This window comes from Schistocerca cancellata, chromosome 8 (genome assembly GCF_023864275.1).
Source record: "Schistocerca cancellata isolate TAMUIC-IGC-003103 chromosome 8, iqSchCanc2.1, whole genome shotgun sequence".
Classification (NCBI taxonomy): Eukaryota; Metazoa; Arthropoda; class Insecta; order Orthoptera; family Acrididae; genus Schistocerca; species Schistocerca cancellata.
The window spans coordinates 196,251,172-196,274,701 of record NC_064633.1 but is presented as its reverse complement, the minus strand read 5'-3'; positions in this window follow the sequence as shown (position 1 = coordinate 196,274,701).

The following is a 23,530-nucleotide window of genomic DNA, read 5'->3' as shown; positions in this document are numbered from 1 at the left end:
CACCTCTGGCCGTAATAACGGCCTTGATACGCCTGGGCATTGAGTGAAACAGAGCTTGGATGGCGTGTACAGGTACAGCTGCCCATTCAGCTTCAACACGATACCACAGTTCATCAAGAGTAGTGACTGGCGTGTTGTGACGAGCCAGTTGCTCGACCACCATTGACCAGACGTTTTCAGTTGGTGAGAGATCTGGAGAATGTGCTGGCCAGGACCGCAGTCGAACATTTTCTGTATCCAGAAAGCCCCGTAGAGGACCTGCAGCATGAGGTCGTGTATTATCCTGCTGAAACGTTGGGTTTCGCAGGGATCGAATGAAAGGTAGAGGCACGGGTCGTAACACATCTGAAATGTAACGTCCACTGTTCGAAGTGCCGTCAATGCGAACAAGAGGTGAGCGAGACGTGTAACCAATGGCACCCCATACCATCACGCCGGGTGATACGCCAGTATGGCGATGACGAATACACGATTCCAATGTGCGCTCACCGCGATGTCGTCAAACACGGATGCGACCATCGTGATGCTGTAAACAGAACCTGGATTCATCCAAAAAGTGACGTTTTGCCATTCGAGCACCCAGGTTCGTCGTTGAGTACACCATCGCAGGCGCTCCTGTCTGTGATGCAACGTCAAGGCTAACCGCAGCCATGGTCTACGAGCTGATAGTCCATGCTGCTACAAAAGTCGTCGAACTGTTCGTGGAGATGGTTGTTGTCTTGCAAACGTCCCCAACTGTTGACTCAGGGATCGAGACGTGGCTGCACGATCCGTTACAGCCATGCGGACAAGATGTCTGTCATCTCGACTGCTAGTGATACGAGGCCGTTGGGTTCCAGCACGGCGTTCCGTATTACCCTCCTGAACCTACTGATCCCATATTCTGCTAACAGTCATTGGATCTCGACCAACGCGTGCAGCATTGTCGCGATACGATAAACCGTAATCGCGATAGGCTACAATCCGATCTTTATCAAAGTCGGAAACGTGATGGTACGCATTTCTCCTCTTTACACGAGGCATCACAACAACGTTTCACCAGGCAACGCCAGTCAACTGCTGTTTGTGTATGAGAAATCGGTTGGAAACTTTCGTCATGTCAGCACGTTGTAGGTGTCGCCACCGGCGCCAACCTTGTGTGAATGCTCTGAGAAGCTAATCATTTGCATATCATAGCATCTTCTTCCTGTCGGTTAAATTTCGCATCTGCAACACTTCATCTTCATGGTGTAACAAATTTAATTGCCAGTAGTGTAGTTTAAAAAGGAGGAACAGATTAAAATGACGACAAAAGATAGTAGCAGCAGGATTCGGACTGGAGCTGCGAGTGACCATTCCGCCCCAGTGCCGATACGTCAACTGCTGCTAAAAAAATCCCTCATACTCTGCTCTTAATTCCTTTGAGAACGTTTTACCTTTTCCTATGGCCTACTAAGGTGAAATATTCTACGAACTTGAATCTATCACTTTTTCCTCCTGGGATCTATTACAAAAGGACCTACAGAATTCGACACGCTTCTTGCACTACGTTTTACATGCACTTTCAAAGACAAAATGTGCTTGGTGTTATGAGCAACGTAGCAGGGATGACGTCACATTAGAGCATGCGGAGTCGGAAACGGACACCGGCGTCTCTTCTCCGAGTTGACGCTAGCGCGGCTGACCATCATTCACCGCTCGTCACTGGTTTCCAGTTATCACGGAGAGAGCGTTGCAGAGCATGCTTTCGTCTGTCTTATTTGCGTACCAGATGCATTAGAAGAGGGACAGCGCAATTTTTGTGCGATTTCCGTCTCGAATTTGAAGGGAAACGGCATAATTTTGGTGTGATATTTACAGTGTGCTGTTGCACATTAGCACATGATCACCGGCTGACACTAACGGTAGTGAAGAAGAATGGTCAACTTCTCTTTATTGGGAGAATTCTATGAAATAGGGACCATGTACAAAATACTTGTACGAGTCTTTCTTGAGTACTGCTCGAGTGTTTGGGATTCCCGGCTGGTCGGATTAAAGGAAGACACGGAAGAAATTCAGAGGCGTGCTGCTGGATTTGTTACCGGTTGGTTCGATCAGCGTGCGAATATTATAGGAATCCGCCGTGAACTCAAATCCCTGGAGAGCAGAAGATCTTGTTTCCGCAGGTCACTATTGACAAGGTTTAGAGAACCAGCTTTCGCGATTCTACTGTTGTCAACGTACATTCTCGCCTAAGGACCGCGAAGACAAGATAAGAGCAATCAGGGGCCGTACGGAGGCCGCACGCACAAAGCTTCCGATGTCTGGGGAGACGTGCCGACACTGGAAAGAATCCACCCAGCGGGTTGTTGTCAGGGACGGTGTGCCGGTCAGCCTGGATGTGGTTTTTAGGCGGTTTCCCACATCTGTCCAGGCGAATTCCGGTCTGGCACCCAATTCCCAATCTTTTTTGATTCCTTGTTGCCCACGCTGCGTCCGTTTGATTTAGATAAAAATCTAGAATTCCGTATGAAAGTTTTACGCCTACTTCGGAGCATCCGAAACGCAAAATCGCAACCATTTCATGGCTGTTATGCAGCGTGTCAGCAACCTATGCAACATGCACCAATGCATACAGTAAGCCCAGGACATTTCCAAACATTACATACACAAGGAAAAATGTACAGTATCAAGCTGTAGGAATTCTTACGTCTAGAGAACAACCGCCTTCTATTTCACCAGAGTTTCTATTGATTCTGACTCTTGAGTAGAGGGTTTTCGCAGAAAAGTGAATTAAAAGGAGTTACTTTCCCTTTTTGCATGTCCATTCTGTTAATTTCATTTACTGTTAATTGATGTTTCTTATCCTCAAAAGACAGGTTTACATGTAACATTTCATTCAATATCAATAAAGAAAAGAGAATTAAACTTGTTCGTTTATTGACCTAATCATTATCTTTTTTTTTTAATTGAAATGAAAGAGTTGTTAAAACTAGTGATAGACATTACTGGGTTTCTTTAATTTTAGCTGAAATAATTTTTCGCTGAGACAGGATACTTACACATTAGAATTCACTTACCTTAAAGCTATAGCCAGCATTTCCATTGAAGGTATAGCGAGTCTCATGTTCGTGTCTTGCTTCTGTAAAGCGTTTCTAAGCGTGTGATGTAATTCATCGAAGCTTGAGAAAGACATTCGGAAATAGTTGAAAAATTTCATTTCATCCTCTCGTAGCTCGTTAAATATAACGTAAAACGCTCCTTGCAACAACCGACTACTCACTACTGGATGCACCCAGTACTTTCTGTGTATTTTTCTCTTTTTCAGTATTTTTAACCCTACGTATGCCACTACTGCACAGTGTCGAGCATCCATCGCGACTACCAGCTTAAAAAAAAGAAGGAGAGAACAATTCAGTCTATTTGCTTGGCCTCCTCGCTGCTACGAAGCGAACTATCTTCATTCTAAGAACATTTCGCGCTGTACTAGAATGAAAAGTGTATTTTTTTTCTCCTCTCTATTGTCATTTAATCGCAAGGTAAACAGTTACCAGGTCGACTTTACTTACTTTCTTAAAAATTGTGAATGAAACAGTGAAGACAAGAAAAAATGACACATACAGCAAATAGCTAACTCTGCACCTGAATCTGCAAATGTCTTTTTCTACTTTTAAAATGATGAACCTCTTAAAGATGCAACGTTAACATAAAGTGTAACTGTAAATGCCTTCATGGACGACATGCGTAAAATAAACACGGCACAACTCTGCATTGTGAGCGAGAATAGCCTCGAGCGCGGCGCACCTAGGCAGCTGCGGCCATGCGCCAATATATATCACTCGATTACTCGAGACTGGAAAGAGATATGGCTCTCCTTCCAGTGTTAAAAATAATTTCGATATCTTAGCTACAATTCGTACGCAGCATTATACGACCTCAAATGCACCAAACGCAAAGTGGCCAGCGACGACATTTTTTACTGCAAACTTTTCAAAATATGCGCTGAATTTTACTTAATTATGAAGTATCACGATAACCAGGGACAGCAGCGAAAAGAAAACCAGTTCATTATCAAGCTGTGATATCAGGCTATAACATGCGTAAAAATAAATTTTTTTCGTCGAATAGTTTCCTCACAATCGAATGAGAGAGATTGCGTAGCGCAGAACACAGACGAATTCCAAAACAGTGGTTTTTAATTTTTTACACGAAAAGTATAAGTTGTAATGAGAAACTAACTACATGGACGGATGTAGCTTTCCTTCGTTTACATGAAACAATTTTTTTTGAGACAAAATAGATGACTAGATATTTGGCTCTCCGCACGAACATTCCGCAGCTAGCCGCATGGCTACAGGACTCCGCGTCTAGCCGCAGGCCGTCGACCGTTGCAGAAACAATCCGCTCGTGTGGCCCCGGCCTTTAAGCCTGTTTGTTCGCCGGAGAATATTGAATCGGTACGAGTTGCTGTACAGAGAAGTCCCGGGAAATCGTGTAGAAAGGCAGCAGTGCAACTGGGAATATACAGACGCTCCGTTCAACGCATTCTTAAAAGTGACCTCCATATGTACCCATACAAGATGACCTGTGCACAGAAGCTCACTTCAGATGAGGCGCATTTTCATTTAGACGGTGTGGTTAACAAACAAAATGTATGCTTTTGGGCCACTTAAAACCCGCAAGTGCTTCATGAACGATAACATTATGCTCCGAGGATTACAGCGTGGGCAGCAATTTCGTCACGGACTTATTGGACCCTTTTTCTTTGAAGAAACTGAACAGCGAGCGTTATTTGAGCATGCTTCGTAATAGCATCATTCCACAGCTTCTTGCTACTGCCTTGCCCTTCAACACGCAGTGGTTCATGCAAGATGGAGCAAGGCCACATACTGCCAACACTGTGTTGAAGTTTTTACACGAGCATTTCGACATGCAGATCATTTCACTCGGTTTCCAGGTCGCTTCAATGACGGTCAAAATTGGCCCCCCAATAGTCCAGACCTCAATCCATGTGACTTTTTTCTTTGGGGGTACCTAAAGGAAAAAATTTTCCCGAAACGTCCACGTGATTTAATGGAGCTCAGAAGACTTATTCTTCAAGCTTGCAGTGAAATTACGGAAGACATGTACCGTAGGGTAATCACTAACTTCAGTGTTCTTTTGAAGGAAGTTAGGAAACGAAATGGTGGACATATTGAGCATGTGCTCAGTTAGAACAAATCTCCATGGACGGCTCTTCATTGTAGTATATGTTCCTTTCAGATTGTATTGACAATAAAGTTTATATTCAAAAACAAAATGGTAACACATTTCGTGCGCCACCCCGTACTTTCGAAGAATCTAAAACAATCTCCGTAATTGAATTTGTTAATAATGGTTAACCTTTAAGATGGTCAAAGTGATCTGGTCTTCGTAAGTGAATTTCCCGCAGTATGGACAGGTCAGCTTTGCACACTGGTAAAGACTTGTGTTAACACGTACCTTTCTGAGATAGTGACACGACGCAAGATGATTTTACACCGAGTCGACTCATCAGCTGCTGCCTCAATGTGTCCAACCCTTGTTCGATGTCTCGCACCAGGCACGCAAATTGGTCCAGCCAGACTACTGTTGACATCAGGAGCATCTCTTCCAAAGTATTCAGCACTGTTAAGCAAGGGAAATATATGCTCGTCTTTGACACGTAAGCACGTGAGGCCCAAACGGCGACCATCAAAACGACCATCGCCACTGGCACGAGGTCCTGTGTCCTGCTGCCAGTTTTGCACCTGCTCCTCAGGCCTCGTACAGATTTCAGAATCGACAAGACTTCGTCCATGTTTGCCGAACGAAGACCCTTACAGACGAGTGTTAAGGATGTGGTTTGCATCAAGGACATAGTTACGAAGGACACGGAGGCATCACGGAAAGTAACTTCGAAACAAGTAAATGATCCAAACACAACAAACAGTGTTGCACATAAGAAGGTTGTTATCCAGATAGCAGTTAGGATATGAGTTGCCGTCCTGTGGCTGTTCTGGTGGCTACGGGGACATGGCAGGAAGCCAAATGCCCACCACAGCTTGAGTCTGCCTGGATGGTACCACCCCATGGCACCGTTTGTTTCTCTCAGGGTCCACCCACGTCGGCGCAGTGAGCGGCCAATACGCATCTGGAGAGTGTCCGTCCTCACGTAGGTAAAATACGAGACTGATAACAGGCTACGGTGTCGACCTGTTTCAGGACATTAACACATTGTTATTTTGTATTAATTTGTATACTTACGTCAAGTGTCCCAATGTAAGAGAAATGCAGAGTCCATTTTTACTTGTCAGCTTGTGTTCTTTTACAAATGGGAGCTGGAGCAATTACCAAACGTTAACGCAAAATCGTTTACATAAAAACGCACGTAAGAAGTCTGACAGTGCCACTTTCCGATCGATGTTCTGTCCATTATCGAAATGCCAGCCGCAAGCGGAGAGGCTATTCTCCAAGGAATATTTCAAAGTAATGGACTGCTTATTTCTTAAGCCTTCATGTGGCAAGCACATTATTGCGCACGAACAAAAAGGACGAACGTGTTCTCAAGTTATTGACTACACTGCGTCTTGAGAGCGATGCATTAATATTCTGGAAGACAATTTTTCTAGTCATTGTGTAACAGCCTCGCCTAGCGCCATCTGGTCTTGCTTAAATGTTCACCCGCCTAACAGCTTTCCGTCTTGATTGTGATCCATCAATCAGCCTCCTCTCATACTTGCAGGCGTAGTTAACCGTGGCCTCTAGTATAGTTACTGTATTTATAATCGAGCTACTGAGGAGTTATAATTAAGGAGCAGTTCCAGTGTGGGCTGTAATTATCGTATGGCAGGGAATATTGCTAGATACGCTAATACGTTAATGCGAAAACGATTTTCCAGTTTTGGCCACGAAGAGCAAATCTAGCGCTGTACATCATCTCGTCAACGTCTCCGGTGGCTATATTGAACAAACTGTGTAAGTGGCAGTTCAAGTGGTTCAAGTGGCTCTGAGCACTATGGGACTTAACTGCTGTGGTCATCAGTCGCCTAGAACTTAGAACTACGTAAACCTAACTAACCTAAGGACATCAGACACATCCACGCCCGAGGCAGGATTCGAACCTGCGACCGTAGCGGTCCCGCGGTTCCAGACTGTAGCGCCTAGAACCGCACGGCCACTCCGGTCGGCAAGTGGCAGTTAATAATAATAATAATAAAAATTATGCCTTCTCACTTCTGTGTCCTTTTCTGGCCATGTATCGCTCTTAACCCATTACATATGCAAACATTTCTATATTTTTTCTTCGCCAGATTGCATCTGGTGGTCAAAATTGGAACTAATTTTTTTCCAGCGTAGATTGGTTCCACATTAAGCCATAGAGGTTTCACTGCCATACGGTAATTAAAGCCCACAATGGACCTCTGTGAGTAGCTATACTGCATTATAAATTAAAAAAATCAATGATCGGTTGCAGGATTACAAAACGTTTAAACAAAGGTCATACGTAGACTCAAAGAAAAGGGTATATTGAATAAAACTCTCAGATACAGACAGAAAAACTTGTTGGAGTTACTGCATCTAGTGCCCTGTCTGTGGGAAAATTAATTATCATATCGTCTCTACTTGCGGAGGATTCTAAATTCATTAACTAAAAAACTAAGGAGATAGAAAGAGGATAATTTTATCATTAAAATATTCGTAGACTATATTAAAATGAAGAAATTTCACATTGCCGGGAACACCCTTCACAAACGTACAAATGCAGCCAAGGGTCCACTGCAGACGACCATGAGCAACACACCGACACATAGTGAAACAGACATCGTTAATAAGTTACTAAATAAGTCATGATTACAGAGTGGTGGACAATGCTTTGCTAATCTAGAAACAAAATTTAACATCTACACTGAACATCTTACGATGTTTTGTACATAAAACTGCCTTTTCCTGCTGCTAGTACTTTATTTATCCCATACGCGTTTCGCCTTCTCCTGTTCCAAGGCATCATCAGTGGCATCTATAACGATACAGTTTTGTTAGTTATGGATTATCAAACAGTTCACTTCGCGATTTTTTGTAAAAAAGTAATTACTTACGATTTACTGATATGCGTTTCTTCACATCTGGTCTGGAGCTCGCACTACCACTTTTATCACTGCCATATAATCACATCTTTGTGTTCTCGCCTACTACACACTGTTCACCATGTTTCTCACTCTTTTTGTGGTGGACTATTGTTCTTTTGTCGCTCGATACAACTATTTCGTCTACACTGCTTTTCACAGCGTAAATATTGCGACTCCATTACGTGTTTCATCTTCTTTGGTATGTTTACCTATTTGTTGCCAGCCTAACGAAGTATATGTTCGTTACTAACTTCTATTTATGATGTTTATACAGTGTGTGTGTGTGTGTGTGTGTGTGTGTGTGTGTGTGTGTGTGTGTGTATGAGTGAGAGAGAGAGTGAGGGGGATAGAGTTTTTTTTAGGGGGGGGGGGGACTAGCTGTTAGCGACTGGCTGAAAGCTGAAAACTTTGGTGACAGCTGTTTTGACTTTTCGTTTCAATATTCTGTGGAGGGCTTCATGGATGAGTGAGTGTAAAGGTGTTGGGTTCTATTATTATTACATCTGACGGAATTAGACGGTATTATTATATTAATACTTTTTGCGAACGTTATTCTAATATTTTACCTATTAGTGCAAATAATGAATTGCTTGGCATGTGTTGAATGACCAAATACACATGCCAAGCAATTCATTATTTACACTAATAGATAAAATAATAGAATAACGTTCGCAAAAAGTATTTATATAATAATACTGTCCAATGAAATAATAATAGAACCCAACATCTTTACACTCACTCATCCATGACCCCTTCCCAGAATATTGAAACGAAAAGTCAAAACAGCTGTCACTAAGGTTTTCAGCCACTCGCTAACAGCTAGTCACCCGCCAACCACACCTCCCCCCCCCCCCCAACCACCCAAAAAAAAAGTCGACTCTATCCCCCTCTCTCTCTAACTGATACACACACACACACACACACACACACACGGTATAAACATCATAAATATAGAAGTTAGTAACGAACATATACTTCGTTAGGTTGGCAACAAATAGGTAAGCATACCAAAGAAGATGAAACACGTAACTGAGTCGCAATATTTACGCTGTGAAAAGCACGTGCGACGAAAAAATTGTATCAAGTGACAAAAGAACAATAGTCCACCACAACATAGGGTGAGAAACATGGCGAACAGTGTGTGGAAGACGAGAACACAAAGATGTGATTATATGGCAGTGATAAAAGTGGTAGTGCGACCTCCAGACCAGATGTGAGGAAACGCAGATCAGCAAATCGTAAGTAATTACTTCTTTACAAAAAATCACGAAGTGAACTGTTTGATAATCCATAACTAACAAAACTGTATCGTTATAGATCCCACTGATGATGCCTTAGAACAGGAGAAGGCGAAACGCGTATGGGATAAATAAAGTAACTAGCAGCAGGAAAAGGCAGTTTTATTTGCAAAACACGTAGTTATATGCTTGCTGCGGAGGATGGCCACACAAAAAAACTTGATCTTCCGATGTATGTGGAGCAGTTAAATGAAAACGAGACAAGTGGAGAAAAGTAAGTAAACTGTTCATTATTGCAAGAGTAATTGCCCCAAAGAAAGACATTCGTGGCCATCGATTTACTTCGGACGAAGAGGTGCATAGCTGGATACTATCATGTTTCCGTTGGAAACAGCAAACATTTCTCTGTGAAGGCAGTGACCGACATTTCTCACAATGAGGTAAGTATATTAACAGTTATGATGATTAACTTTGAAATAATAAACAGGTCACTTACATTTTTTCCATATGGGTCTTTTTCATTTGACTGTCCCTTGTTGTTGTTGTGGTCTTCAGTCCAGAGACTGGTTTGATGCAGCACTCCATGCTACTCTATCCTGTGCAAGCTTCTTCATCTCCCAGTACCTACTGCAACCTACACCCTTCTGAATCTGCTTAGTGTATTCACCTCTTGGTCTCCCTCTACGATTTCTACCCTCCACGCTTCCCTCCAATACTAAATTGGTGATCCCTTGATGCCTCAGAACATGTCCTACCAACCGATCCCTTCTTCTAGTCAAGTTGTGCTACAAACTCCTCTTCTCCCCGATTCTCTTCAAGACCTCCTCATTAGTTATGTGATCTATCCATCTAATCTTCAGCATTCATCTGTAGTACCACATTTCGAAAGCTTCTATTCTCTTCTTGTCCGAACTATTTATCGTCCACGTTTCACTTCCATACATGGCTACACTCCATATAAATACTTTCAGAAACGACTTCCTGACACTCAAATCAATACTCGATGTTATCAAATTTCTCTTCTTCAGAAACGCTTTCCTTGCCATTGCCAGTCTACATTTTATATCCTCTCTACTTCGACCATCATCAGTTATTTTGCTCCCCAAATAGCAAAACTCCTTTACTACTTTAAGTGTCTCATTTCCTCATCTAATACACTCAGCATCGCCCTATTTAATTCGACTGCATTCCATTATTCTCGTTTTGCTTTTGTTGATGTTCTCCTTTCAAGACACTGTCCATTCCGTTCAGCTGCTCTTCCAAGTCCTTTGCTGTCTCTGACAGAATTACAATGTCATCGGCGAACCTCAAAGTTTTTATTTCTTCTCCCTGGATTTTAATACCTACTCCAAATTTTTCTTTTGTTTCCTTTAATGCTTGCTCAATATACAGATTGAATAACATCGGGGAGAAGCTACAACCCTGTCTCACTTCCTGCCCAACCACTGCTTCCCTTTCACGCCCCTCGACTTTTGTAACAGCCATCTTGTGTCTTTACAACTTGTAAATAGGCTTTCGCTACCTGTATTTTACCCCCTGCCACCTTCAGAATTTGAAAGAGTATACCAGTGAACATTGTCAAAAGATTTCTCTAAGCCTACAAATGCTAGAAAAGTAGGTTTGCCTTTCCTTAATCTATTTTCTAAGATAAGTCATAGGGTCAGTATTGCCTCACGTGTTTCAACATTTCTACAGAATCCAAACTGATCTTCCCCGAGGTCAGCTTCTACTAGTTTTTCCATTCGTCTGTAAAGAATTCGTGTTTGTATTTTGCAGCCGTGGCTTATTAAACTAATAGTTCGGTAATTTTCACATCTGTCATCGCCTGCTTTCTTTGGGATTGGAATTATTATATAGACCAGAAGGATTAGACATTGTACTTGCACTCATAACGGCTTGATAGAAAACACAAGAGGTTGGGGGGGGGGGGGTTCAATGTCTTCTTACCACATGGCAAATATCGAAGGTGGCATACAGTCCAACAGGCTGCTACAGTGCCCCAGCCTGGAACTATCTAGTCAAGCAGTATGAATGGAGGTTGGATATAACTGTGAAAACTGTATTCACGATGACAGCAATAAAGGGACTGCTAACGAGTGGTCATGCATCAAGCGAAAAGCCCTAGACACTGATGCTCTGGAGACACAAATAACAGCACTGAGTCCATTGGAACATGTCAATCCACTGCAGAATTATTTTACGACAATCTGCTTGAACCGAGGATAATATCAACTCTTATTAACTTGGGATTTGCAGGTCTACATGTGCAGGAGTGGCTGTTTATGCCCCCAATAACAAAGTGAATGCAGATGGTTGTGGATGATGTGATTCTTTATGCTTCTAACAAGACACAACGTACGGTCGCCGTATTGTCGGTGAAACTCTGTGGGTGTCCCCCTCTGGTATCTCTTATGCTACCGCCATGTCATTGACGTCTTCTGTCGAGGAGAGGTTAGCCTAGATTAATCTGGACTAAGTGACCCTACAGTACCGATTATATCCTACTTTTCGAGACAAATAATATCGAAGTATCATTCCTCACTCGTTGCAGTATCCAATAGTCATTCACTGGAAGTTTATCACATGGAATGAATGGTATCGTAGCCAGTTAATCAAGCAAACAACCAATACTGATATTTCTCTGAGCAATCAAATAACATATCAGTAATCAGTCAGTAAGCGTTTGAGCAATCACGGCACATTAGGGATACCGTTAAGCCTTTCATCTACCCCCATACCAGGTCTCCGAGTTTAGCACTGTGTTCGTCACAGCTCGAACAGCAAAACAAAGAAAAAACAACAACTACAAACAACATACAATAATGGGAATGTTGATACTCCATTCATGTGTTTAACTATCTAGATGGACACTCCAACTTCTGTGGACAGGACTAGGTGATACTACCATGGTAAACAGTTTGAGTTTGTTGATAGGTTTTCTGTTCTCCAGGGGTATGCACCTAGCGTGGTGTGACTGGTGATAACAGAGACCCCAAGCTGTTCACAGGATTCCCTTCCAACTTGTTTCATACTACGATCCACCTACCTTATGATCAAGTTACCCTGTGTCATCTTGCTATTACACAGACACCCACACGCCTCACAAGTACTCTGAACACTACATTGCTTCAAGTACGTCGTACTGACCATACCCACATTCGAAGTACTCCGTATGTCTCAGACTTGTAGCCATGTTTTCATCAGTTTTGTACGTGTTATGTCTGTTGTTGGATGGTAGCGGGAAATGGGCATCTGGGTAGTCAGACATTTTTGACAGAAATTCAGAACAAGGAAGTTTGCAGCTTCAAAACTGGAGTTTTATTGGCTCCAAACCTATTCTCTAAGGACACAGATGTGCTGCACCCTGCGGAGAGAGAAGGCTTCCAACGCCAGACAGTGGGCATATTGGCCGAAAACAGGAAGGAGCTGGTAAACACACCTAGTGAGGGGGAGAGCTGGCACGTGACCACTTATAGCCCTCCCACTGGCTGTTCGAAGGGCACTATTCACGTACCTTGGTCAGCATTGCCTTTGGAATAGTGGTAGCCTCTGTGGGAAAGCTACCTACATGTGTAGGTGCGCATCGTGTAACATCCGGTACTCCACCAGTCGAGAGCCAGAAGGCAAAGTCCTAAACAATGAAATGTAACAAAATAAAATTTGGAAAAAATGATTCCCCACTCCTTGCATTAATCCCTCTGTCTGACTGCTCACCACGCACATTCCCTCCCCCTTCTGTATGAACCCAGTTATTGGTATTAATTTTAATTTAGCAAGTACAAAGGCAGAAAACAAGTTAAGGATTCCCTTGGAGGATTGGAGGACATTTAGTATAGGAACTTAATGTAGAGGACATAACAGTGAATTTGAAAGACTCCTTTAAGCGAATCCAAAACTGCCAAGGGCGCAAAAGTTATCAGTTTTAGTTTTCATATGACTTGATTGAATTTTGTCAGTTTGAGAAGATAGAAGGAGCGATCTGGTTTACTTGGTATAAACATTTTAAAACCGAGAGCACATAAATATTTCTTTATTTAAACAACCAGATTTGAAAGTTTTTGCTGTCATCTTAAAGTCTTATAAAAATCTCGTTGTTACTAAACGTGTTCGTTTTAAGCTGGACCTCACGCCAAGTTGCCATGTAGATACCTGTCCATTGCGGTGTCACCGCCAGACACCACACTTGCTAGGTGGTAGCCTTTAAATCGGCCGCGGTCCGTTAGGGTACGTGGGACTCGCGTGTCACCACTGTCAGTGATTGCAGATCGAGCGCCGCCACACGGCAGGTCTAGTCTAGAGAGACTCCCTAACACTCGCCCCAGTCGTACAGCCGACTTTACTAGCGATGGTTCACTGTCTACATACGCTCTCATTTGCAGAGACGACAGTTTAGTATAGCCTTCAGCTACGTCATTTGCTACGACCTAGCAAGGCGCCATGTTCAGTTACTATAATTACTTCAAGAATGTATTCTGAACAGATAATATTGTGAATCATGTACCGTCAAGAGCGACGTTCATCATTAATGGATTAAAGTTAAGTATCAAACTAATTACGTCCGCTTTCTGAATTCTCATTCCTTGTTCCAGACCTCACGTCAGTAAGCTAAAACGCGTGCATTTCGGCCTCCACTCGTAACACGGTGTTGGCTCTTCTGCTAACACAACATCCATATACGCCGTTTAAGGTGTATTTTCAACGTTTAGAATATATCCAGCTTATGTAAACAGATACGCTACTGTGTACTGTGTTTTTGTGACGTAACAATCATCTGCGAGTGATATGTACACTAAAGTGCCAAAGGAACTGGTATAGGCATGTGTATTCAAATACAGAGGTTTATAAACAGGCAGAATACGGCGCTGCGGTCGGGAACGCCTATATAAGACAAGTGTCTGGCGCAGTTGTTGGATCAGTTAGTGCAGCTACAATGGCAGGTTATCAAGATTTAAGTGAGTCTGAACGTGGTGTTACAGTCGGCCCACGAGCGATGGGACACAGCATCTCCGAGGTAGCGATGAAGTGGGAATTTTCCCGTACGACCATTTCACGAGTATACCGTGAATATAAGGAATCCGGTAAAACATCAAATATACGACAACGCTGCGGCCGGAAAAAGATCTTGCAAGAACGGGACCGATAACGACTGAAGGGAATCGTTCAACGTCACAGAAGTGCAATTTTTCCGCAAATTGCTGCAGATTTCAATTACGGGCCATCAACAAGTGTCAGCGTGCAAACCGTTCAACGAAACATCATTGATATGGACTTTCAGACCCGTAGGAAAGCCGGCCGCTGTGGCCGAGCGGTTCTAGGCGCTTCAGTCCGGAACCGCGCTACTGCTGCGGTCGCAGGTTCGAATCCTGCCTCGAGCATGGATGTGTTTGATGTCCTTAGGTTAGTTAGGTTTAAGTAGTTCTAAGTTCTAGGGGCTTATGACCTCAGATGTTAAGTCCCATAGTGCTCAGAGGCATTTTTGAACCCGAAGGAACACTAGTGTAACCTTGATGACTGCACGACACAAACCTTTACACCTCGCCTGGGCCCGTCAACGCCGACATTTGACTGTTGATGACTGGAAACACGTTTCCTTGTCGGACGAGTCTCGTTTCAAATTGTATCGAGTGGATGGATGTATATGGGAATGGAGACAACCCCATGAAGCCATGGACTCTGTATGTCAGCAAGGGGCTATTCAAGCTGATGGAGGCTCTGTAATGGTGTGGTACGTGTGCAGTTGGAGTGATACGGGACCAATGACACGTCTAGATACGACTCTGACAGGTGACACGTACGTAAGCACTCTGTCTGATCACCTGCATCCATTCATATCCGTTGCACATTCCGACGGACTTGGGCAATTCCAGCAGGTCAATGCGACACCCCACACGTCCAGAATTGCTACAGAGTGGCTTGAGAAACACTCTTCTAAGTTTAAACACTTCCGCTGGCCACCAAACTCTCCGACATGAACATTATTGAGCACATTTGGGATGCTGTTCAACGTGATGTTCAGAAGAGAACTCCACCACCTCGTACTCTTACGGATTTATGGACAGCGGTGCAGGATTCGTGGTGTTAATTCCCTCCAGCACTACTTCAGTCGAGTCCATGCCCCCTCATGTTGCTGCCCTTCTGCGTGCTCGCGGGGGCCTGGACGATATTAGGCAGGTGTACCAGTTTCTTTCACTCTCCATTGTGTAAGGACATTTGCACAACGTGTTTACGTTTATAAACATTTTATTTATGACAGCCCTTTTGTAATGTGGCGCTGTTTTATCCACATGACAGCCTGGCGTGAGGTCCAACTTAAAATAAAGATCACAAAAGATTTTTTAAGACCTGAGGCTGACAGAAAAGTCTGTCGAAACCAGTTAATAAAGAACCGTTTACTTGGCTTTAGAATATTTCTTCAAATAACAGAATTAACTACACTACTGGCCATTAAAATTGCTACACCACGAAGATGACGTGATACAGACGCGAAAACCGACAGGAAGAAAATGCTGTGATATGCAAACGATTAGCTTTTCAGAGCATTCACACAAGGTTGGCGCCGATGGCGACACCTACAAAGTGCTGACATGAGTAAAGTTTCCAACCGCTTTCTCATACTCAAACAGCAGTTGAGCAGCGATGCCTGGTGAAACGCTGTTGTGATGCCTCGTGTAAGGAAGAGATGCGTACCATCACTGTTAGCAGAATATGGAATCGATGGGTTCAGGAGGGTAATACGGAACGCCGTGCTGGATCCCAACGGCCTCGTATCACTAGCAGTCGAGATGACAGGCATCTTATCCGCATGGCTGTAACGGACCGTGCAGCCACGTCTCGATCCCTGAACCAACAGAAGGGGACGTTTGCAAGACAACAACCATCTGCACGAACAGTTCGACGACGCTTGCAACAGCTTGGACTATCAGCTTGGAGACTACTGCTGCGGTTACCCTTGACGCTGCATCAGACAGGAGCGCCTGCGATGGTGTACTCAACGACGAACCTGGGTGCACGAATGGCAAAACGTCATTTTTTCGGATGAATCCAGGTTCTGTTTACAGCATCATGATGGTCGCATCCGTGTTTGGCGACATCGCGGTGAACGCACATTGGAAGCGTGCATTCGTCACCGCCATACTGGTGTATCACCCCGCGTGATGGCATGGGGTGCCACTGGTTACACGTCTGGGTCACCTCTTGTTCGTATTGACGGCACTTTGAACAGTGGACGTTACATTTCAGATGTGTTACGACCCGTGGCTCTACCCTTCATTTGCTCCCTGCTAAACCCTACATTTCAGCAGGATAATGCTCGACTGCCTGTTGCAGGTCCTGTATGGGCCTTTCTGGATACAGAAAATGATCGACTGCTGCCCTGGCCAGCACATTCTCCAGATCTCTCACCAATTCAAAACGTCTGGTCAAATGGTGGCCGAGGAACTGGCTCGTAACAGTACGCCAGCCACTACTCTCGATGAACTGTGGTATCGTGTTGAAGCTGCATGGGCAGCTGTACCTGTACACGCCATCCAAGCTCTGACTCAATTCCCAGGCGTATCAAGGCCGCTATTACGGCCAGAGGTGGTTGTTCTGGGTACTGATTTGTCAGGATCTACGCACCCAAATTGCGTGTAAATGTAATCACATGTCAGTTCGAGTATAATATATTTGTTCAATGAATAGTCGTTTATCATCTGCATTTCTTCTTGGGGTAGCGATTTTAATGACCAGTAGTGTAATTTTCATACTAAAGAAGTTTGGCTTTGTAAATAAGACATAAAGAGAGAAAGCAGCTCTGTTTTGGTTTGTTCCTTTGATGCGTTGCCATTCGAGCGAAGATGGTGCCAGAATGGCGACGAAGGATGGAGCTGATGGGGCAGTGCGAGGACAGGCCAAGAGCGTCAGCCGGGCAGCGGCTGGATGGCGCTCTGCAGTATCCGGGCGCAGTGATAGGGAACATTAATCAAGACCAACAGTGCTGGGACCGAAGAAGGGTCGGCAGGCGGGACGTACAGGCGTCGCAGCAGACTGCAACACTCGGTGAAGAGGGCGCATCGGCGGATGTGTATAGGAGGATGTCGATATAAAAGGGGGAAAGAATTACAGGTAACAGTGGCACAAACTACTTTCAGTTTACAGTGAAATATCGAATAGTGGTTGTATCACACTTCAGTTGCAAAAACTCTCTTTTGAACTGACTAATATGTAACACATTACTTTAGTATTTGGCTTCATATGGTTCAAATGGCTCTGAGCACTAAGGGACTCAACTGCTGAGGTCATTAGTCCCCTAGAACTTAGAACTAGTTAAACCTAAGGACATCACACACATCCATGCCCGAGGCAGGATTCGAACCTGCGACCGTAGCAGTCTCGCGGTTCCAGACAGCAGCGCCAGAACCGCGCGGCCACTTCGGCCGGCACTTTAGTATTTGGATTATGTAAGTTATTAAAAGGTCATTAATTGTTTGATATCCCCATTACTAGGTTTCCATCATACAAAGTTACGTGTTCCCTTAATACAAGACATATGAGGCTTTCAGCATTTCAGTCACAAAACCAACGGTTGCATTTGCATAGCTGACTGCTGTAGCCGAGCGGTTCTAGGCGCTTCAGTCCGGAACCGCGCTGCTGCTACGGTCGCAGGTTCGAATCCTGCCTCGGGCATGGATGTGTGTGATGCCTTAGGTTAGTTAGGTTTAAGTAGTTCTATGTCTAGGGGACTGATGACCTCAGATGTTAAGTCCCATAGTGAAACTTCCTGACAGATTAAAACTGTTTGCCGTACCGAGCCTCGAACTCGGGACCTTCGCCTTTCGCAGGCGAGTGCTCTACCAACTGAGCTACCCAAGCACGACTCACGACCCGTCCTCACAGCTTCAATTCTGCCAATACCCTGCCTCCTACCTTCCAAACTTCACAGAAGCTCTTCTGCGAACGTTACAGAGCTGTCACTCCCGGGAGCGCTAGTTCTGCAAGGTCCATAGAAGAGCTTCTGTGAAGTCACGCGAAGAAGTTAGTTAATCACTTAGGGAAGAAATTAAAAATGACCTTCAATCAATAATTAACAATTTTGCAACTAGATTACGTGACCTTGAAACAGAAGGGGAAAATTGAAAACAAGTCAGTGTAATGACAAGGACGAATTGTTAGCTAAAATCAACATTGTAGTTCCGACTGCGATAGTTACACAGGTAAAAGAACAGGACGAACATCTTAACACAACGGTAAAATAAGTTAGCGAACTGATGGAAACTTTGACAAGAACGAAAAGAACAGTGAAGCACAGCTAAAGAAAAAGTTGATGACCTAACAATGAAAGTGGCAAATTTGTCAACGAATGCAGACAGAGATTCAAAGGACACAATGCCAGTACAATTTTCTGACAAGGCAGAGTATCAGTCTTTAACAATTTTAAAGAAAATCAAGCGAAAATTACTCGGGAAAATAATACTATTAATGAGAATGTCGAACGTCTTGAAAGCTTAACCGCGACGACGAAAAAGACGAAATTGATCGTGTACATTCATATTCAGAAAAGTTTGGTGACCATAGAGAACAGAACCACATATCCAGACACTAAAATGAATCGCCGATGTCTTGCAAGCAGTGATGAATACAGCCACTTTCCCCCGGGTAGGGAGGGGGGGATATATAGCTTGACCGGGGGTGGGTGGGTGGGTGGGGAGAGGACAAAGTTAGAGGCTTAAAATTTAAGTGATAGCGTTCTAAAGACGTAGCAGCGCTATTAACATTTAAAATTTTTCGTGAATAGCTAATATATAATTAAGTAACTAACTAACTAAGCTGTTAGGCTAAGCCTAAGTTCATTATATTAAATAATAAAATAATTTTATTGCATGCAAAAAAACTCACATTTACATCAAACTAATACGTCGAGGCTTTTTTTACAGCATATCTCTTGATGACGTCATCAATAAAACTTTCTGTTGGCTCGTCGTCCCCTTCAGTTGAAATCTTCACACAAGCTTGGAGCGCTTCCTGACCCATACTCTTCCTTAATTTTGTCATTACCCTGTTCATTGTGCTAAATGACCTTTCCACACTGCAAGTCGAAACGGGAATGCACAGTACACATTCAGCGAGTGCCCATAGTGCTTCGTAGCCGATGTCGGCTCTCAGAATGAAAGAAGCATCATCAGAAGACGTATCGTCTAATTTATTACTAACAACGTACCTAAAAGAATGGAAGTCTGCAATAACAGAGTCGACATTTGTAAGTCCTAAAATCAAGCACAGTTCTTTACAATCATTATCACTAAACTCTAGAAATTTTTTAAAACTTTCAAAATATGCACTTAGTTCTATCACTTTTATTGCCTTCTCATCAAACCGTTGTCCAAGTTCATCAAACATACTTTTAACAAATTTCCTTGCGCTTTTCATAGCTTGAATCTGTTCTTCTACGTTCGTGAATAGCACATCTTTAACTTCTGTTGCGTCCTCCTGCAGTTTTTTTTAATTTTAGAGTTTCATTTTCTGCACTATGTCCATCGCAGTCACAAAGACAGTCGATGTGTCTTAAATGTTCCAGAGTTCCAAAAACAAGTAGAGGGATTTGCGAAATTTTAAGTGATTGTCTCTGCAAAACTTTACATAAGTTTGAGATTGCATTTAACGTATCGTCTAAAATCACTAAACCTACAATGAAATTGGAATTCATCATTTCTAACAAGATTCCTCCAGCTAAACTTGTAAAATCCGCACCGAACTTGTGTATATGTTCACATGCCATTATAATGTACTTGTAGGTTAGGAAAATAGCATGAACTGTGCGATAGGCATTTAGCCATCGGATGTCAACAGCTTCGGGTATTTTTAAAACAGGTTGCTCTATAGCACACTGAATTTCATGTAAAACATTTTCTCGTTTGGAAGAACCATGAAAAAGTTTGTAAATGTCTTTAACAACATGTAATGTGCGTTTTATAATGGGGTGTTAATTCCTAGAGTTAGCAATTGACAAAACATGTGCTCTACAGTGAATGTAAGGCAGATTATGGCCCTTCCTCTCTGACAACCGAGCGCGGACTCCTGAGATAGAACCACTAAAATTAGCAGCCCTGTTGAAAGAACAAGATAATAATCTGTCGTAAGAAAGTTTTCTTTTCTTTAGTTCAGTGTCAATTGCTGTAAATATGGATTCAGCTGAAGTTCTTTTTAACTCAACGAGACATAAAAACCTTTCCTTCACTTCAAACGATGGAGACGGTGCAACATATCGAACTACTAAAGGCAGTTCACTTTGGTTGGAAACATTTGTAGATTCGTTTGCCATTAATGAAAAACATTTGTCATGGAGAAGTGTTTCATCTTGAAAGTCTAAACACTCTCCCATACAAGTCAACAATTCTGACGCAGTATACTTACTAAGATATGTGGACCTTTCGCTCTGAAATTTTAACCACTTTTCAAGATTAATGTCGCTTTTCAGTACTACCTTACGAATTAGAGGTTTATATTTTGTTGTGTGGGGTATTTCTTCCTTACTAAGTAAATACAAACTTCGAATTAACGATGACAATGCTTGGCGGTTTAAAGCTTTTTCATTTTCATTTTGTTTAAATATCTGTGTATGAATTGGAGCGTTTAATCCCTGTAATCTACAATTTTCAAGTGCAACGTCTCTTGCATGTTTTTCTGTGTTGGTTTGCTTTTCTAGTTTTCCCGTGCTTCCGGTATCTTTTCTAAATTTAGTAAAAGGTACAGAAATGAACACTCCTCCTTTTTTCTGAAGAGCGTCGATATGGTTTTTTAAATGAATTTCGCACAATTTGCAGAAAGCCCCACCCCGCTCGTGATCAAAGTACAACCAATTGTACTTACACTCCCATTTTTGCTGATACTTAATCTCGCGTTGAATACCTTGTTTAGAATTGCAATTTACGTATGGGCCAGAAATAGCACATTTATCGTTGGAAAACTGTGGAAGGGAAACTGAAGACTTGGTAATCTACGCAATTCATCGTCACAATCACTAGCACTTCTTTCAGTAGACTCACACTCGACTTTGTCTTTTGCAATACACTGTCTTTTATTAGAAAAGAAAGAAATTAAAGTTTGTTGTTTCGACACTAACACTTCTTTATATGTTATAAACTGATGAAGACTGCACGTAGTACACTACATAATCACATCACACTTCCACAGTAACCTGTCAACTGACTGTTACAACCTCACAACAGTTCCAACAATGCATTGAGTTTTTATACAACAATGAAAGCTTAGATTATACTGGTAGAGCAGCGTTGCCAAACGTCCCACTCATGGTGGAATGTACCACTTCTTTAGGCAAAAATTGTGTGTCCCCATTGACACTCCGAAAATCATTGTCAAGTGTACACAAATATTTGGTTTGAGCTTTGGACTCATCGATTAGGAAAAATCTATATGGCTATTAAATCTTTGAAATATTCCCAGTAATACAATAAAAAATTACAACAATGTTTTATAATGTCAGATGGTACTTCCAATTCCGTAGCAATACCTGGGGACGTGTTTTGCGACATCAGGTTTATTCTAAGGGCAAATAAAGTATAGATACGAGTGGCGGATAAGAATAAAGTTCGCAGCGAGGGTGGGCTGCGAGGTGAGGGATTAGCTTACACGTTAGGCTGATTGGAGGTGCGGTGAGGGAAGACATGAGAGAGGAAAGGCTGACTTTTCCACAACTGACGTTGCCAACACACCTTGCAACGCTTAGCTTTACTGCACACTTATTATACAGCAACTGCTAATTTGTTAGTGTTGGCAATAATAATAATAATAACAGAACAATAGACGCTAAGTGTTCCAAACCGAACCGATAAGTAACGAAATCAAACTACAAGGACCCAGCCGCCACCTATTGTGTTACACATTCATTTTGCTTGTAAAAACTGCATGTCATCATGACTTCTCCATAGTTGACTCCAAACTTCGTTAGCAACAGCAGCTGGCGTAGTTTAAATTTTGTCACAACGGTACAAGTTAACAGACCAGGTGATAGTTTTTATGTTTCACAACAACTATAGATATGAATTTTGCGGGGGGGGGGGGGGGGGGAGGGGACTTTTCCCCCCAGATCACCTCCTGAATTCATCACTGCTTGCAATAGAGAACAGTGTAGGTCACACAGAAATGGTAACTTCTATTACAAACACTTTTTGACAGTACATAAATTCGAAGTTTTTAGGAATTACAGTAACGAAATTCACCCCAAGCTTGAACTGGTCAGTTCCTATATTCATTTCAATCAAAGACTTTGAAGCGAAATACTTTGAAGACATGGCACGCAGAAATCAGTACTTATCAAACACATACAGTCAGTCGGAATTAATTCGCATTTGTGTAATTCTGCAGTCGCCGCAGCGCCTGTCCCTTGCATGGTAAATCGGAATAACACAGGTACCGCAACATGGTAGAAAGTCTCTACACTAGCTCCTGGACTTACAAAAAGAAGCGAGCAGAGGACTTCAGTTTGTACATGAGGAGAGAGAAGATTTAATAAAATATTTTTGTTACTTAACAAAAACGTGACTACAACTGACATTTTATGTTTGCTTGTAGTAATATTTTTCTATTATGCTACTGACAGATGATGAACACAGTGCAAGTTTTATTGGCAAAAACATATTTTTCATGTGGTACAATTACAGTTTGACAAGTTCAGGTTTTTTCCTTTACTTGTACTGTGAAACCTTGCTTCTTGTCCATTTCATGATTCTAGGTCAACAGGACGTGTCCTACAGGTTTTTATGAGTGGGTTCACGAGTATCAAAATATTTTATAGTATTGTCTTATAACGCTAAAGTTTTTCACCACCAGGTTACGACAAATCTTTGTATGTGATAGAAATTTCAACTTGATGCATCTACCCACTCCTAAGCAAATTGGTTTTAACATTTCGACGACACTCGGATAACAGTTGGCAAAAAAAAATATTTTTTTCATGTGATATAATAACAAATAAGCAATATTTAAATTTGCAAGACGCAATATTTACAAAGGGGCAGGAGAAATCGTGACTAAACACTGTCAAAATACGAAACATAATCCATGAATAACGAATTACACAAAACAGTTCGCCTTACCTTAACATTCACAATACTTTTACCAATGTCCACAGGCTCAGCGTAAGTACACAAAAACATGTTTGGCACACAAAAACAACTTGTCACAGTCCAGGACTAGGCAAATACTGCAATGGTA